Source organism: Neopsephotus bourkii, unplaced genomic scaffold, assembly GCF_033783945.1.
Source record: "Neopsephotus bourkii isolate Nb327-2 ecotype Australia unplaced genomic scaffold, CSIRO-AGI_Nbou_v1 NB_1749, whole genome shotgun sequence".
Classification (NCBI taxonomy): domain Eukaryota; kingdom Metazoa; phylum Chordata; class Aves; order Psittaciformes; family Psittacidae; genus Neopsephotus; species Neopsephotus bourkii.
Window position 1 is genome coordinate 3,281,111 of NW_026902223.1, and position 16,545 is coordinate 3,297,655.

General features: G+C 44.2%; 1 protein-coding gene and 1 long non-coding RNA gene across 2 annotated transcripts in view; one reads left to right on the forward strand and one right to left on the reverse strand.

Moving 5' to 3' along the window:
- Window positions 1-16,545, forward strand: part of CACNG4 (calcium voltage-gated channel auxiliary subunit gamma 4) — a 40,383-nt gene that overhangs the window by 9,275 nt on the left and 14,563 nt on the right. The window lies entirely within an intron of this gene.
- Window positions 512-15,946, reverse strand: LOC133225016 (uncharacterized). The gene is made up of 4 exons (XR_009728997.1): window positions 15,399-15,946; window positions 10,756-11,005; window positions 1,566-1,680; window positions 512-1,287 (listed from the first exon to the last, which is right to left on the reverse strand). It is a non-coding gene; the product is annotated as an uncharacterized LOC133225016 (long non-coding RNA).

Consider the following 16,545-nt stretch of genomic DNA (forward strand, 5'->3'; position numbering starts at 1 on the left):
GGTGGGCTGTAATCATGTTTGTCTAGCGGATCTTCTAAACTCAGGTAAACCATAGCAGTGCTCCTTCTCATACTTGCATACATTTTAATGCAAAACTGGCTGGAGTTGGTTGCGTTGTGTGTGTGTTTGTTTTTAGCAAGCTGATGAAGCAGCAAGTTGCATTATGTCGCATCGCATTTTTATCCACATGGATCTTGAACAGGGTCAAAGCCCTCAGAGTCACTGAACAGAGCTCAGTTATTTGAGCTCTGCAGATACACCTCTGCTGATGGAGGGTAGGTTATTTGTTGGCAATTATGAACTGCCAAAACTTTGGGAACCCAGTTTCCAGGCTGGGCTGCAGAGGGAGAGCTCCAGACTCTTCATTTATTTCCTCCTCAGTTTACTGTCCCATGTTCCCACTCTGCCACCTGACATATGCCTGGCTGGCAGCAGTTTATTCTGTACAATTAAATCTCAGCAACACTGTTAACAATTTCAATCAGGTTTTATTTGAGGAACGGTTGGGAAACATCCGTATCAAGCAAAGCTCTCCTAGACATGGCAAAATATCAATTAATAAATCAGGAAGCTAAGTAACTCTTTGGAAATGGCTTCTTAAACCGACGGTTGCTAACCGTAACCAGTTGGGTGCTTATCCTCACCCTCCTGCCAGCAGGCAGCAGAGCATCAATTATTTGCCATTACAGCAATTTTGGGTTCACCAGTGTGCTCTTTGCAGACAGACCAGCTTCTTCCCGACGGACCGGTAGGATGCAGACGGCCTCAATCCAAAGAGCCCCTCTACATTTATGCATGTGCTGAACCTCAGCCAATAAACCTGGCAAGAGGCTGAGTTTCTTGGCTCAGGCTTCGTGCTGCTTGGATCTGCCCACCCTGCATTTGGATCAGAGCTGGTCCACGTCCCCCCAGCTCTGCCTGCTGCGAAAACACGTTTTTGTCTGTCGACAAAAGATGCTCTGAGATGACGAGTGGCTGTTTCAAAAGCTGTGGCTTATGAACTCATATTTCCAGTGAAGTTTTGTCTTTGAACGTTGCATTGGGAGTCAACAAGATTCAATTTTTTAGGTTACTTAGGTGTTTTCCAAAAATATTCACCCAAGACTATCTGCTAATCATGAGATTTAACATCCTGTGGCTGTCCTCAGTAGACAGAAGGTTTGCTACAGAGGTTGGTAAGCATTTCTCCTTCGCTCGGCATGTTTTGCTGTACTCTTGCCCTTGCCTTTAGCACTGGCAAATGCAGACAGTTTTGGAGATGCTTTGGGATCCTTAAAGATGCAAGACCTGGAAAAAAAATCCAGTATTTAGGAATAATGCTAAGGCTGTATTCACAGTATCACTTCTAATTATAGCCTTTCAAACAAATCATTTGCAAAGTCCCGCTATGGTAGTGCTATTAAAATAGAATCCTCTTTATAGTTTGGTAGAAAATTAAGAGGGGAAAAACATAGCTATCCCATTCCATCTGGTGGCTTTGAAAGAGGTTTACCCTCACAACTTGATTTCTGGGGATATTCGCCTTGTTTTTGCTTGTACTCCTGGTCTGATTTTTAATACCTTACTTTGTGTCTCTCAGTAGCCAATTCCCAGTGACATTTTTCCTCATTTTATTTTAATTCCTGTTTATAAATGGCAGCATTCTAGTTGGACACAGTCTTTGGACACAGCAGCAAAACCCTACCGGGAAGGAAAACGGGCCAGAAATTGTCCACCTGAATTCTAAGTCTTACCCACGGCTTCAACCACACAAAGAGCCAACACACTCAACTTTGCAGCATCAGAGGAGCACTCACAAGCTGGATGAAGGGCAAGTGGTTCAGGATCAGGGCCAGACCCAGGCAGCCAGAACCTCACTGTTGGCACCTCCAAGCATCAGTGCTGGATGCAGTCACTCTCACAGGTTATCCCTTTTTCTGGCATGACCACTTTGCCCTAGGAGGGCTGAGCAAGTGGTTGCAGCTGGCCAGAACATGGGTACGCAGTTCCTAATGCTGATTTTATAGCATTTAAGTGTGTACCTGTTTTGGTGGCCAGCTGGCACGGTGTTCAGCCTAAAATGTGTGTGTAAGCCCTGTATTAAAAGAGGCATGAGAATTAGCGCGTATCAAACATGTCATTAGGCACGTGCCCGGTAGACATAATGTAGGATAATGAGTATGATCACAAGAATAAATTAATAACTGAAAATATTTCTTTATGTGTATGCACACTTAAAACAGGGTAAGAACTAAGTGACACTTGTGTCACCAGTTTATAATTAAAATGCAGTGCTTGAATGAAAATGTAAGCTTCAATTAGCCAGCATGACCCTGCTTCCGGCTTTACTTCCCACTGAAAAGCAACGATAACAAGCTCACATTTATTATCAGAGTTTTTTCCTGGAGCTGTGCACTGAAACATGCTCACATCTGAGCCCTTTCACTGAAGACATTTTTTCGCTTCAGCAGTTTGGCATGCCATACAAAGGCTCTCTGATTTTTAGTGATGTTCACCTCCTCTTACATAAAAATGTTTTCTGTGCATATTATTTGGTTTTTAGTTAAAGTCCAGGTGCACGGGTTACTGAAGAACCAAAAGGATGCCTCATCACATAGCACAATGGGTAATTATTGCTGAGCTTCACTGTATTGCACAGACAAATCCTTTCTGGGAGCTCAGCATTGTAGCTGTGAGAGGGAGAAAATACCTACTATCTAGCCCAAAGTCTTGCAAGGGTAAGAATAGATCCTTGGGTATATGCTTTGCTCATGTAATTTTTAACTATCTCAAGGGACAGAGCTTCATAATTTTGTTTAGAGATACTATTTTGCATTTTAATTTCTCCAGTGGGAGAATTATGAGGTTTTGTGTTCCTGTTTTCAACCAAAAATCTTTTTAGTTAGGATTTTGGTAGGAAGGATAAATAATTCTTTGGGTTTGGCCCCAATTTAAGCCAAGATTTATCTTGATTTATGCATGATCCATGCAAAGTTTGATGCTGCATTGCCTAAGAATTAAGGTTCTGATTTCTTCAAGACAGGGCAGGGTCCCTGGCTGGGCAGCTGCATTCCTTGTGGAGGCAGGGGTTAAACCCAGGTGCCTTGAAAGAGCAATTCTGGATATGTGTGTGCTAGGTGGGGACCTGGCTATGTCAACACGCAGGAAGGTCAATGCTGTGCTGCTACACGTTGGCTCCTACCCACCTACGCAGTTTGGGTACTGGCTTAGCACTGCATGCGATGGGCAATGCCATCCACTTGGGACCCAGATCCTTAAGGTGCCTTTTGAGAGCCGCTGACAACAACGGTGCCTTCCCACACACAAATCTTGCCAATGCCAAAAAGAATAGGAACTTTTTAGTCTGGGGCTTACTGAGCCTGAAGATGTCTGTTATGTCTTGAGGACATGCGGTAGGCCCTCGGTTGGCCATTTTTTGCACCTTTCAAATTGGTCCATGTGCTTATAAGGCTACAGAAATCAGAGTCCAATCTGATTTTTATTTGAAGTCATTGTTTTAATCTTATCCTTATTTTAAGTCCTTCTTCTTTTAGATAGGGAATGCCCTTCTCAGCCAGTGCTTAGGACTGCTGGTGAAAGGGATACAAACCCTCACCAGCCCCAAAATGTCAACATTGAGCAGTTGAGCCTCAGAAAGCATACTTAAGGAATACGTCCTCTCTGACAGAGACGGGACCAAATGTCCACATGGATATCTTCTGCAATGCCCTCTCCAATATTTCAAGCAATTTCTACAGGCAGAATTCTTGTGATGTAGGAGTGGATGTCAAGCCAGGATATCTCAACTCAGCACAGATATGTGCTCTTAGCTTTGGGTCAGGCAGTGATGTGTGGTGTAGTGAGAGCCCCCAGGGACTCTTCAAGTTGTAAAAACTACAAACCTTCTTCTGGTTTTTCACTGGTGCTATTCAGATGGGACAGAGTGACCTCTCCAGAAAGCCTGTCCAACAGCAGCAGCAATCGCTCTCAATAACATTTAATAACTACCCATGGAGGAAATTACACTCTATTTAAAAAAGCCAGAAAAATCATCCTCAGTTTAACTCTGCTGACTTTGTTAGAATTACACCAAAACTGAGGGGTTTTTTCTATCTCCTTTCCCACACTAATATTCAGGAGCTGGGCTGAAAAAGCCTTTCAGAGGCAGATTAAACAAGTCCAAATGGTGAAATATACTTTTAATTTTCCTTTGCACACGTTATTTTAGGTGTAGCTTGGAACTCTGCCCTTAAGAGAGGCATCCCTTTAAATATGTATACAGCATCAATATGTAGCCACCTTCATACGTTTTTAATGCTATGTTCCTTTCTAAATTAACCATTAAATAACCCTGTTCTATAGCGTTCCATATTTTGCACTGCTTTTACAGTACCCCTGGCTTTTTATTTATTTATTTTGCTGTGGAACAATGAAGATGTCAAGGCAAGGCCCAGGGGCACCATGGAAATTGAATTCTTGGAGCACCACTGCTGTTGCCATGGTGGACAGGCACTCAATAGCACACTGTGCTGCTCTGCAAGCCAAGGGGATTAAAACCCTATCTCTGCTGCTGGGCCATGTCAGTTCACTGCTGTTACAATGACAGTTCTTCCTTTCCACAATCATCGTTCCGAGGATCAGGGGTAAAAAGGTACTGAAGCAAACCTGAGCAAGGCAGTGAGGGTGCTGTGAAGGGGCAGGAGGCGATGTCTCTGTTCTGGGAACCACAGTTGTGTCAGGCTGGTTTCTGGCTTTTCCAGAGGCTTTTCTCTTTTATCTTCTCATTTCATGTTGCTTAGCACGATGCTACAGTACGCCAAGGTGAATAGTGCGAAGAGCAGTGCTGTTAACTGAGTCAAGGATCTCTACTATTTCCTCAGCCCTGATCCAGGCTGAAAACTCACAGATGAGTAGAAGTGTTGGCGCAAGCCATGGCTTTTTATAACAGTGGGATTTACGAGTCTTGTTTAATTGTACCGCATTGTCATAGCAAAATGATTTCTGCAGAAGCTGCTCATGGCTTATTTCCATTCTGATTTCCCTCTCTCCTAAGGGGACCATAGGAGAAGGCTGCACCATGAGATCACAGCTGCATAACCAAAAAGTTAGCAAAAGCCTCGGCAGATTGACAGGCAGCACACATGTCCCAGGCTTCTTAGGGAGATTATTCCCCTGACAAAGAAAAAGAGACATCAGAGTTTGTTCCATGCCCTGTTATACTGAAAACAAGAGCAAAGTATTCCTGCATGCTGCTTCGCAAGGAAGAGTTGCATCCTTCAGGGCTGAAATCCAACCTCACCTTCTTTTGCTTGCTGAAGCAGCCTTATCCTGTGCTTGTTTTGTAAGTAAGGGCTTCAGCTAAGTCAGTAGAGATTTTGTTTGAGGATAATGGGCTCAAGGAAATACCGAAATGCAATTTCCCTGAGTTGCAGCGTATTGAAGAAAGAGATTGAGTCACAAGCAATCCCCTTGCAGCAACAGAGCTCAGTTCCTGCTGTACACGTTGCTGAATCAGTCCGGGAAGGATGTCACTGTCTTATGCCGGCAGATACGGTAGTTTGTAAGAAGCACGGGGGTATTTTTGCATCTTCCCTCCAATGAACTGAATTGTGTACGGTTTGGTTCCAGCAGTAACTTGGTTTAATTGGGTTTTTAAATGTACTGTTAAAGGAACATTTTTCTCTCCAAACAAATGCTGCCTCAACTTGGCATTCCTGATGTATTCCTCGCTAAAAGAAGCCAGGCAGCAGCTGAAACACAATGAACTGCTCTCTTCCTCTGCGGGAAAGGCAAGGTATGGTCAGGCTTAAATTGCACTGTTATTTGAGCCTCTTCTTTGGGTTGCAAAGGCAATTTTTTTCTCAGTGTTTGCTGCAAATATGTTTAAATTCACTCTGTTTTGAAGGCAAGTAGTCAATGCATCTGAAGTGCATGCTTGACATATGTTTCTTTTCACATGCTGTCCTCCATCCGTTTCATGTAGCAGATGCTCAGTTTACCGCTTTAAATGTATTCTTATTTACTAGAAATTAGTTTGGAAAATAGCTGTTTGGAACTAAGCATTTCCAGCCCTTCTTCTGGGTGCTGGGAGCTCCTTTCTGCAGCTGTCCTGTGTGGCTGCATGCAGATGTTGACAGGTTAATTTGCATTTGAAGAGCTGGATGCAGTGAGCTAAGCAAGGGTTTTTCTTCCCTGCCTCCCAAGGCAGTCACTTAAACACTCCTTGCCAAATTTATCCCTGATGCTACTCTTCTTAATTAACTACAGCAGCATCCAAGCTGAGTTTGGCCCATTGTTAGCTGCCCATTTATTCCAGGGTTGAATTAAGCCCCCTGAGCACGTAAAAGAAAGGATATTATCCTGAATATTGATCGTACAACACTGAAAGGCAGGGACAGTCCTAATTCACAGCAAGGTGGTATGTACAAGCTGCTTTATTTGATTTCCACTATATTATCCCATTGCTAGAACCTGCAGGTCCAAACCTTCCAGCTGAGGTTTCTGATTTACCTGACTTCTGCATATTACTGGAGTCAGAAATCCTGCTACCAAGAAAAATGACTGATTTCCCTTCCTGGAAAGTGCTCTTTTTTGTTCTTGTTGTATGGGGTTTTTTCCCCTTAAAATAAGATTGCATAAAGACATTCAGCACAAAGACCCAAATTTAGACTTCAGTCCCTCCCATCAATAAAGTAAAAGGCAGAAGTCTTGATCCGCAGCCACGCTGTCAGCCTCTAGAAACTCTTGCTGCTGGTCTTTCATGTACATGATCCATCCACATTGACTCAAAGTGCAGTTTAGCAGAGACCAAAAACTTTCATGCTGTAGCAGGGAGAAAAGCTGACGATCAAAGAGCTGCAGCCCTGTCACAATCAAGGCCCATACGTTTTGCTTCCTCTTCATTTTCCTTTCTTTCCTTTAGATGTTACAGAACTGTCAAGGAAAGCTGCATCCAGCAGGCATTAGAGCACTGAACTGAACCTGCAGGAACATGGGAAGGTGTAATTAAGGTTGTCCTTTATTCACGTACCTTCATTTCACCATGTTTCTGTGCTTCCCTGCCATGTCACTGCTATGATCAGCTGTGGGCAGATGCTGGTCTGACTTCTCCCCTGTAATCTGGATTTCAGCAATCTTCCAGTTTCCTCACGTGGGTCTAGTTTGCTGTGCATCCACTATGGGGACAGTTACCCATCTGAACGATGGCGGTTTTGATGTCTACATGTAGGCATTATGATGAACACTAATAACACATTGCACACAGTCTGTGTTTTTGGAGCATTTATGGCAAAATTCATACTGGTCGTAGTCAAATACAAACCAATTCATCACCTCAACTGTGCATGGGTGCGGTAGGAGAGACCGCTGGCTCGGTGAGCTTTCTTAAAGTGTTTCCTCCAATCCATTATTTGCATCACACATAAAGCTTTCCTTGTAGGTGGCTCTTTTTTTCCTATCTAAGAACTTAATGGGAGGGGATAGGAATGAAGAATGTTGCTGTTAGACAGGCATGATTCAGGTACCCATGGCGACATGAGATCACTCCGCACTGTCACCAACACAAGAAGATTACCTTATACAACTAAGAACAGAATGTTTGACCTTCAAGACTTCCTTATCTGTAAACATTAGAACTGTACAGCAATGCAACCCAACTTGTCAACAGCAAGAAATGAAAGAAAAAGAAAACTAATTTAAAAGCCAGCAGCGGCAGTGGAATAAATTCAGACATTTATCATTTCAGAGGTTCCCTTCGCTCCTGCCTCTTTTCCTGCAAGGTTTAAATTATTAGATTTTCTTTTTAATGTTATGCTTACTCTCCTAAGAATAGAACACAATTTACAGAAGCTCATATGGATGAAAAAGCATTTTCCTTTTGTGCTGTTTCTCACACAGTTCACACACCCACAGACCTGCACCTTCCAGCTTCCCAAAAGCTCGGGTTAAATGAAGTGACTCAATATTCAGAAATCGATTTTGAAATCCTTAAAAGAAGAAGGTTTATTACTTGAACTTTCACTTCAGAAATATCATGCAGCTCAGTGTTTGGCGCAGGACTTTTTATCTGGTCCAGGTAAAGGGGCAGATTCTTCACAACACTTACATGTGTGGCTGGTCCTGTCAGTGTTGGAGTTGAAGCTATTTGCATGAGAAAAGACCCTTAGAGTGAAGAAGTGCAGGATGAGGATCTAAGCTTACCATAACAGCTGGAAAGAACACGGTAAAATGAAATCCAATATCCGCTGCTGTAGATCTCCCAGGTTTTAAGCTTCTGAGGCAGGGAGTGATTTTTAAGCAGAATTTTAACTTGCACGTACATGAATTATTTCTAGTGACTTGCTCAAAAATAGCAGTTTGAGCCTGACTTGCAATGTACTCACACAGGGCTGGAGCATGGCCAGGCAGCCTGCTCATGCCTAGGAAGGCAAGACTTCCTGCACACACCTGAACCAAATACCCCTCCTTAGGTATATATATATGTTTATAAAACTCCCCAACACTGTGGGTCGGGGGCATGCTCTTTGTCCGTCCCCTGATACAGTTCAACAGGGAATGGCCAGAGTTTGGGGTCCAAGCATCTCACTAAGGTCTGAACCAGTGAGACAGAGCCAGAGTTTGTTGCCTGTAGAGGTTAATGGGGAAGTGCTGTCCCCCGAGAGCAGGGGAGCATCATGCTGCATGAGTCAGAGTGTAGCTGAGTCACAGCCTCCTGTGGCTTCACCTGTGATGGGAAGGGCTTAGGCACCGTATTCAACATTGTGCTTGAAGTCACGATGCAAATCATTGTGTTCAAGCTCCTCATTTGCTTCACAGGGGGGAAAGTATGTTGTGCTTCTTGGAGAAGAAAAAGGGGTTGGTGGTGTGGGAAAGCGAGCTCCTGGGTTCCCACTCAGGAGCGTGCTGTTAGGAAAGAAAAAAATCCAGCAAAAAACACCTTAATAGCATAAGGGACTGATAATCTCTCTGCTGGAGCCCCTTGGAAGGCAGTGAAGGCACACCTGGCATATAGAGTATTGCTGGTTAGCAGGACACATCAGCTAAGATCGCCTGAGGCATGTGGAGCTGCTGCAGAAAAGCACCCATGTCTCATGAGGATACAGCTCTCCTTCTCAAGAGCACTTAGGAAGAGATCTGCAAAGGGGCTTAGGTATCACTGTTCCTAAAAAGTAGCTCAGCCTACCAGCCCCAGCACCCTGGACAAGAAATGACACTGAAGAGTAGAACTCAGGAGCTGGGCACTAACGGTGAGCAGGCTGGCATCAGACAGCTTTGCAAACCCACAGGGCTGGTGTTTGAGGCTGTGCTCATCCTGAGGGACAGACAGCACATTTATGAGTCCCTGGATGGAGGCAGAGCAAAGCAGAGCAGGTATGCATCGCTGCATCCCCCTTGGATGCTGGCACCTCCCTTGCAGCACCATTAAGAGTTAAATGACAAGGCAGATGCTCACTTTGCAGTAGGTATTTGCTGGCACACAACCTGGTGAATCCAGTCGATAGAGCGTAAGTGATTTATAGTCACTACGCAAACTTTCTCAAGAGCTTATTTAGAAGAGAAAGCCCTAATGCATCAGCAGCGCTGTGTGCAGGAGAGCTGCTGGAGCCGCTGATACTTCGACATGATTGAGTATTTTTAGAGCCATCCTATGGTGCAGGATTTTTAACTTCCATTTCACAGCCCCTGAAGCCTGGCAAACTTTCATTAACATTTGATGCCTTGAAGTCATGCAAGGTCTGGGGGAAAAGGGAGGGGAAAGAGGAAAAAGAAATATACCTTTTTGGAGCATGCTGTTTGCAAAGTTGCCTTGAAGGTTAGAAAAAGCCTTCAAACCCTCCTCTTTGTGCCATGTGCTTTTAAAGTACCCAAATCATTCCGAGAGCATAGCTAGAATCCCAAACCATGGCTGTGTGGGCTGTGTCTTGCTTAATTGAAAGTTAAGTAAGTTAACATGTGAAATACCTGAAGTCTCTCTGGCCCTTGGGGAAATTGAAGCACTACTTAAGCAGAGAGCTCCCACCTTAGAAAGATGATGTCTCTCTTCTTCATGCATTATTAGGAGACTTTGCTAATATATAGCTTTTTGACCCATAAATCCCCAAATTATTTATAAGCCATCATGCCTGCATTCTAAAAAGGAGACCCTGGGACCTGGAGCAGTTAAAGGATTTGCTCCCAATTCCCACTGCACACACTGCCATTTCTGCTGAGCACAAAGTAAGGCTTTTCTGCCCAAATTTATACATGGTGAAAACAGTGCTTCCCTGGCTACAAGGCAGACTTTCAACTGGGAGATAAATTAACAAAACCTCTATTTTCCCCTCCCCTAAATATACACATGTATACAGACAGAGTCTCTTTGCACACAACTGAGATTTTTCATAGGCTGAGGGAGTAGGAAGAAGAGACGTATTTTTGTCTCCTTGGCAAAAATACATTGGCAGCATATCACTGAGTTGTAAAGACTGAGTAAGTACCAGAGCGTGGCCCTGTTAGGAGAAGCGGGTTTTGGAAAGCTGCCCTTTGGCTGCCAGTGCCTGTCTGCCAGGACCGTTTCAGGGATGCTGTCTTAGGGGGCACTCAGCTTGTGGGACCCCGAACAGCCTGTACAGGCTCCTGTGGAGGAAGAGGAGTTTGCAGTACCTGGAAATGAGGAGCTGTCAGCTCTGCATCGCCTCAGATGAAGTGTCTGAAGGGGAAAGGAGCCGTAAATCTCCCCCTGTGCATGGCACCGTTCCCAGGCGGTCGGAGCCGCTGCCTGCCTCCCGAGCTGCATACCTTTCAGGAGGTCTCGCCAAGGTGGTGACAAACTCAGGTCCTGTCCTGCTTTCAGAACTCAGGAGGAAATATGGTCCCCGAGATGCTGTTGTACAAGGGCAGGGAGAAGGATGAAGGACTGATGAGGGAGAGCTGTGAGGGAGTCAATGGCCTGGGGGCTCCTGCCTTTTGTCCAGTCTTCCCAGCACAATGAAAATGTATTGGTTTTCTTCTCCCAGCTGTAAATCTTCACAGATGCTTCCATGTCATCCTAGGACAACAAAACGCAATAAGCATTTGTAACCATTACAAAGGCAGAGGTGCCTGATGCTACTAAGGGCTGGGAGTCTAAGACACATTTAAATCTAATTCTGAGATCTCAGGTTGGACTGCTCAAAGCTATTACCACCATCATCCTTCCCCCATGCAGGCAGAGACATTTCATAGTAAAATGCACTTCTGAAATACTGAAAGTAAACTCCATAATAAAATATTTAAGCATCTGTGCTTTAGTGCATTGTTATTTTGCATGATCTGCTTTGCTTTTCAAGACTGACTAGATTGAGGCACTTCTGATACATTAAACACATTTTCCCAAATCCTGTTTCTACAGGTATTGCTGGGCCATTGTGCTTAGTTGTATTTATTAGATGGCATAACAAGAAAGCTACATCTTCCATAAACCTGAGAGGAACCTGCTTCAATGTGTTGCTCTGAATCTCAGCAGAGAAGGAAACTAATGAATAATTAAAGCTTAAAGAGGTCATGCTGCGTTCGCAGTCTCATTTTTATTTGTCACTGTTTAGTTTGCATTAGGAAATAGAAAGTTTCAGGTGCAGGAGCCAAAAGAAATCTCTTCTGCATGTGTTCATATAAACAGATCTGTTTAGTATGCGTCCCATTTTGATGTATTAGATCATTTGTTAACTGCAGTCATTTAAATCAGTCCTGGGAATTATAAGTTTCAGGCTCTTTATTTTCATCAGGCACTGGCTCTGTGCATCCCCTCGCCTTCTGTCAACAGCACAGACACCGACTCTTTGGCTGGGCAGGGCTGTGGATGCAGGCAGAGCTGCTCAGGGAGGACCCAGGTCGCCATCTGGTCCCTGTCTCCACAGGCACCACCAATCTGCCAGGCTGCTGCTCTCCTCCTAAGCCCTCTCCTTGCCTCCAGCCACCCACTGCCCACCTTGTCGTCTTCTCCTCCTCTAATAACTCAGATTCAAGCTAAGGGCCTTCGTATTTCTGTTGTATTTTCTTCCAGGATACGTTTCAGCTGCAAAATACATTTGTTCCTTTCATTTACTTTTCACACTAGAACCTATTCTTTGTAACCAGCAGCTCTGTTGTCTGTTTCCAAGGTTAGACATCAGCCCTGGGTATTCAAGTAATCTCTCCTACTGAAATGTCTTTTCCACTAATACGTCACCCAGATGACTTTAGAAACCTTTGCCTTGCATTTCCCAGTTCCAGCCATCAGCAGGGTTTGGCAGTTACACCCCTTTCTCCTAACCTTTAGATTCCCTATTGTCATCTGCCTTGTTTCAGTCCCGCATCACTGATTGTGCATGATCAATCTCTAGAGGTTTAGCTTCTATGTATAACTCAACAAGCTGGCATAGAAACGAGGAAGACATGATCCAAAATGAATGCAGATCCCACTCAAGGTCACAGCATTACGAAGATAGACATATTGCAAGCATTCCCTTCAATTAAAATGATTTATGGAGTGAAATTTCCCCATTGCTTCTTCAATATCCAACTATTTTTCTAACTGCCATCATTTTAAGATGAATCACCATGGATTAAAGAGATACGGAATCATTACAAGATTCCAGGAGTGTCCAAATGTTCCTAATCAGTTAACTAGCAAGGTCCTAAAAACTTTGTGGTGTGTGAATGAGCCAAAAGAAGGTTTGTAAAGAAAGAGTTCAGTTTTAGATGTCAGATTAGAGATCTTCCCTGCTATTAGAGCAGACAATAATTCATTTTATGTAGAGAGGTAATTATGTGATGCCTTGTAAGCTTCAGCTACACCAAGAGCTCTCACAAGGAGTATCAATAATATGAACCATTTTTCTACTCACTTGATCTGGAGGGGTTTTTGCATTACAGAAGGCACTAGGGCCATCCTGTGCATGTTACCCCAGATATCCCTGAGGAACCTTGCCTGGTGTGAAATGATGCTTCAGGAGCCTCAAGAAATGGCAATTTAAGAGGGTTGAAAAGTTGAAGTTAAGACTGAGAAGGTACTAGCTCAAGTCTGCACATGTATGAAAGTCGAAGTGGCAGAAGGTACAGGGGACAAAGCAGCACATGTTGTACTGGGTATATTTCATCTAGCTCAAGAGCAGCATTCATTCCCCAGATGTGACCATGACTGTCTCAAATTATAAAGTCCATGGGGACTTTGAAGAGATGTGAGTGTCCATTTCCTTAGATTTCCTATCCCAGGTAGTGATGAGCCATGATACAGGCTTTATAGACATGCTGTGATCGTAAGAGGTGAAACCATCAAGCCCTGGTTGATCATGATGTTAATGAGGGAGAACTGATGACTTACTGAAGTAAGGCAAACCATATGGATAAAACCCAAGCTATCCCTGAAGGAAAACTTGATTCCAATTGTGCCAACACAGGAAAAAAAGCAGTTTGACAATGTGAAAATAAACATGATTTGTCATTTTGCAGCATACGAACGCTTCGTCAGACAAAATGACTATCTGTTCTCCAAATTGCATCCGGTACAATTTGGCATTTGAGCCCTCTCATAATGATTGATGGACTGGCAGCAAGCTGCTTGAATGAGCAGTCTTCGTACCAGTGAATGTATGTCAGGGTCAAGAATACTGGGGGGAGGAAAAGCTGGATTTTGGTCCAAATCAAGATATACCTGAATCCTGGCTTAGCACACATGCCATCACAGCTTATTTCCTGCTAGTCTGTGGGGTGTTGGAGTGATGATGGCCACAGTGTAGTGAGAGTTGCGAATAAAAAGTTAGTCTCTGACACATTGTGCCAAAAGCACTGCTTGGTACCAAAGTACCTCTTTAAATTAAGACATTTTAGACCAGAATGTATGAAAGAGCTGGAAAGTCATTGGAGAATGACTTTCAGTTAAAAGCTCTGATAGGGGAAGAAGCCAGCACCAACCCCTCAAGTGTTAGACCAATTTTAGCTAAGGTAGAAAAGACAACTACGTAACTCCAATGGAGGTTTCTATCCAAGCTCCAAATCCATTTTAAAAGGATGAAAACAATGATATCACCCACCCAGAAACAGCTTTGGCAGAGCAGCAGCAGAGCAAAGTATGGAAATGAGTGGTGAGACAAACTTCTGGGCTGCTGGGATAAAGGACTGCAGCATGAGACGCAGGACGAGATGAGGTGTGAAGGCAGAACACAGCAAGCGTGGGTCGTGGTGGTAGGTAGGAGAGCAGACACAGAAAAGTGAGTTAGCAACCCCATGACAACGAGGAATGTTGACAGTTTCTTGGGACTGAGCCAGGAATGGGAATGCTTGCCACGGCAGGGCTATCTTATCTCTGACTTTAAAATGTTCCTCAAGCAGTATCACCATCATTGCCCCCCTCTCCATCATGTCGTACTCAGGTTGAGGAATTGAACCTATCTCCCCATGCAAACTGAACGTCATGACTGGAAGTACGTGTTTCTTCCTAGAAAACACAAAGTCATTCCCTCAATAAGCTCCATAAAAAGGAGGAACAAAAAAACCCCACTAAACAAAGTCACAGAACCCCCTTGAAATTTCCCCCATTTTGCCATCCAAACAGCAGCACAAGAGGACGTCGTTACTAAAGAGCAAACTGTAGATGGTAATAGAAAGGCTGTCAGCAATACACAGAGGGGCTACTGGGGATGCCTGAACAGTGGAATAATCCAGCACAGGACTTTATCTGCCGTTTGGCTAAGGAAAGGCAGCTGGGAAAGTGATAGGAGCATTGCTGAATAAACCTCAGTCATTACTTCTGTGGTCAAAATGCTGATTTATGAGAGGAACATTAGAAAAAATGGAAATTAAGTAGCTCAAAACAATATTTAACATACAGTCAACTCTTACCTACTTCACTGCTGTCCTGCGTTTCCCCGGTACTATTGGTATTCACTGTGGTAGCACAAGGACACTTAGTACTTCTGGCAGCAGTTTTGTAATGACTAAAGAGAATTCAAAGGACAGCAGCCAGACACTGTGATGTGTTTTATTAGCTCCCAGATGTGCAGGTGAGGTGAATCTTCGGTAAATGAGTTTCGCTGCCATGGATTTTCTAACATCACTCAAGGTCTCATATAAAACCTTATAATGGAGGGGAAAGGCTGTCACAGAATTTTAAATTCATCTTTGGCAAAGCATCTTTTCTGCATGTGTTCGTTTCTTACACAGAAATACAAATGTACAACATCTTTGATGATATTTGCCCAGCTGAAAAGAGAAGGTTGCTGTAAAGGCTGTAGATACCCACGTGAATTAGAACTGACTGAGCCTCTGTAGGCGTTTCCCTGGATGCCTTCTGGTGTAGGTGATCCAGAAGCTGGAGATGCTTTACCAAGCTGTACAAAACCGCATTCAGGTGTTACATCCTGATTGCAGCATGCCAAAATAATATTGTTCAGAGTAAAATTGTTCAAGCCAAAACTAGAACTCACCACCCAACAGGAGACCTCTTCACCACCTAAGGGAGATATGTCTTCTCTGTAGCTAACTTCTTTGGGTAACGGTGAGCACCCATTGGTACCTGGGGGAAGATCAGCTAAGGCACCACATCTGGGTCACAGGAAACTCAAGACTGTTAGAAGAGAATAGGCTAGTTCATGACATGAAGGTCAAACTGCCCAAATGGGAACCTTGGCAGTCTCTATGGCTGTGAAATTGGCACTCAGGTCAGTGGAGATGGCTCCTCTGCAATGCAGCGCGTGAGCTCCACTGCAGTTTGAGACCACTGTAGAAGGAAGCTATGCAAGGACTGGAGCAACACAACCTTCATTCTGCGGGGATATGGTGAGGGGAGAAGCTGTGAACTGCCTCTGCTTCCAACAGAGAGGGCTTTGTAGAAGAGCACCAAGGAGAGGCTGCAGACAGCAGAAAGCAATCAGATCAGACACTGCCACAGTGCTGGCAAGTTGGGGAAAGCAGATCATAATATCCTAAATACTTGAAAGTGGCGGTATAAGACAGTATCTTCTCATAGAAAGGAGAGAGGAGGGAGCATTAACTACTATATGAAGGTAAGAGAAGTGAAGTGAGGTTAATGGTGGGACTAGCATGTCAAATGACGAGATAAACTGAGACCTGTTCCTAGAGAAAAAGTGCTTTTGCCAGGGGTGAGGGGAATGGCAAGCGCTAAGAATAAAGGGGGAGGATGAGAGCAGAGATGATCCTCTGCCAACAGCAGCTCATTTGCAAGTGCATGGGCAGAAGCAGCTGCAAGCTGCTCCGGTGCCCGTCTCCTCTAGCATCGCTGCCACCAGGGCAGTCTGAGCCCTTGTGAGGTGTGAAACACACCAGGAACGTGATTTGTGTTTAAAAACCTTAAAGAGGAGCAAGATGGAGCAGACAGCAAAAGCAACCAGTAGTTATTCACGTGGCACCAAGGGCATGGCTGAAAAGCTCTGAGCAGCAGAGGGTCTGTAGGCAGCGGAAGGGGAGGACTGGAAAAGGGGGAAATTCATGTCACAGCAGAAGATAAGAAAATCAGGGATTTGAGGAGGAGTTTTGCTTTGCCCACCAGACAATTGAAAATAGATCAAAAGAAGAACCCAAAGGGTTTCTTAGAGATGACAGCTCCTAAGGAAG